Source organism: Penaeus chinensis, chromosome 11, assembly GCF_019202785.1.
Source record: "Penaeus chinensis breed Huanghai No. 1 chromosome 11, ASM1920278v2, whole genome shotgun sequence".
NCBI classification, from domain to species: domain Eukaryota; kingdom Metazoa; phylum Arthropoda; class Malacostraca; order Decapoda; family Penaeidae; genus Penaeus; species Penaeus chinensis.
In genome coordinates this window covers 35,456,830-35,459,329 of record NC_061829.1, presented here as the reverse complement: position 1 = coordinate 35,459,329, position 2,500 = coordinate 35,456,830, and positions in this window count along the sequence as shown.

Genomic DNA, 2,500 nt, shown 5'->3' with positions numbered 1-2,500 from the left:
GTAGACGCGCACGCACAGATAGATAGACAGTAGACGATACGTCCATGTAGATAAATAGATAGACAGAAAGACATAGATAGGTAGACATATAGTTTGTTGGACTGATATTTAGATATATTCATATTTGATTACATACTATATATATGAATACGAGCGCGCTCGTGTGTGTGTGTGTGAATATGTAAAATATGTATAAATATGTATGTACGCATGTAATTATATGTATGTATGTAATGTGCGTATGTATATATATACATATATATGTATGTATGTATGTATGTATGTATGTATGTATGTATGTATGTATGTATGTATGTATGTATGTATGTATATGTATATATATAACATATACATATACACATAACCCATGTATTAATTAGATAAGTAGCTTAACACAGGCGTGTCCTGTATCGCTCCAGTGCTAAAATTAGACGTTGCTAACAGCGCCTCCTTGTGCTAGCATAAACACGAAGGCCTCATATCTCCTCACAGTTCCCACACTAATGCTGACGATCATATTTATATATATATTAAACGGTGAGTGCTAGAAACATACACCTCTCATACCACCATCTTTAATAAACATTGAATGCGTGTGTGCTCGTGTGTGCTCGTGTGTGTGGTGTGTGTGTGTGTGTGTGTGTGTGTGTGTGTGTGTGTGTGTGTGTGTGTGTGTGTGTGTGTGTGTGTGTGTGTGTGTGTGTGTGTGTTTGTATGTGTGCTCGTGTGTGCTGTATACACACTATGGGCGTAAGCATACACAATTTTGGGCTTTTTTATTCACCTGAACAGAACACAAATAAAATAAAATCAGATACTAAGCAGAGCCGCCATCGAGAATCTAAACTTTGCTGAACTTAAACCCCCTTTCTAGCCATACCTTCCCCTCCTGTACCCCCCTCCCCCTCTCCTAATCCTTCCCTCCTCCAAGGCACATATCTCACACCAGAGGCACTGGCACTACCTGGCATTATTTCTTACTTTTTTGTCATCAAAGAAATATTTTCACAATGAACGTGCACTATCTTTACCCCGTGTGTTCGCTCGTTCTGAGTGCAAAATAAACTGGCATTACAGGATTTTCTCACTTTTTTTGCTTCCTTCCTTTCTTTTCTCTCAGTTTTGCTCGGTGTGTACTTTTCTTCCCTTTCTCTTTTTTTCTATCTACATATCTATCTATCTATCTATGTATCTATCTTTACCTACTACTATCTTTCTATTTATATCTATATATCTACATTCTCTCTCTTTCCTCTTTTTCTTTCTTGATCTATTTCTCTTTACCTACATTGCTCTCCCTCTCTCTCACCCTACATCTCCCCCCTTCCTTACGCACCCCCCCCCCCCTTTTTCTCAATCCACACATCACTCACACACACCATACACACACAATAAACACCAAAACAACAACACAAACGGATGGGTATTCCCTAGAGCGGTTCTCACGGAAAATGACCCCGTGTTATTTTTAGCTTTGAAGTAGGTAATGGTAAATCCTCTAAACAACGCACTTCAAGTCAAACCACCTGTCTTTATAACCACTTATATCGGGTGGTAATAAGGTAGTTTTGTAGATCTTAGTAAGGGGGTTCTAAAATCGAAGGGATAAAAATATATATTGTGTGTGTTGTTTTATTAGATTCTTATTAACATTATTGTCAATTTGTGAGATTATTTGGTGATGTTCGTCTTGTTGAGTAATTCAATAATAAGTGTAATTCCTCTAGCTTAAAATGTTTTGCTATTCCTTCAACTAAATGAATGAAGTAGAGAAACAGCACAAAGAGTAGTACATTCAGCGTCTCCTTTCTAAATGGTAGTTCACACTATTAAAACCTAACATTCTTCAACACTCAAAATAATGAATTTCTCTGCATTAAATTAACTGACTTCATTCTAAAATGCATGTAACTCTTCTGGCTTCCCCCGTGTCTGGTTTCGCACTGTTCTGTAATAATGATGACCTTCGTATATTTTATCCGTTGTAAGCACTAAGGGAATCCTCCGACTTTCGGTGAGAGCAACATCCCATTCTTGCTGCACGTGATCGCTCTCTCATAAGACTAGCGTTGCACGTGATATCTCAGTGCTCCGTCTCACTTATCTTCTTTTTTTGTATCTTTTTTAATCTATTTATCTATAAATCTCTTGTTTTAGCTCTCTGTGATCCTCCTAGCGTGCGTGTTTTGTTTTAGTTCATTATTCTCTATAGTCATTTTACTTTTGCTCGTAAATCTCTGGCAGCTCACCCCAGACTCTGGAATACTTCGATTCGCCAAGTCTCTTTATTCTAATCGGCTGACACTTATAATTACATATATCTAATATTTTGAAAAAAATATAATATTTATATTAATAATTGCCACTATTTTACTTATTCATTTATCTATTATAATTATTTTTATGAGGCTTGGCGAATCGGAGCACTCTAAGAGCCCGGGATGAGTTGCCACTTTTCTCTTTCCAGAGCCTTGGTATTTGCGATCACCCAGAACCTCTA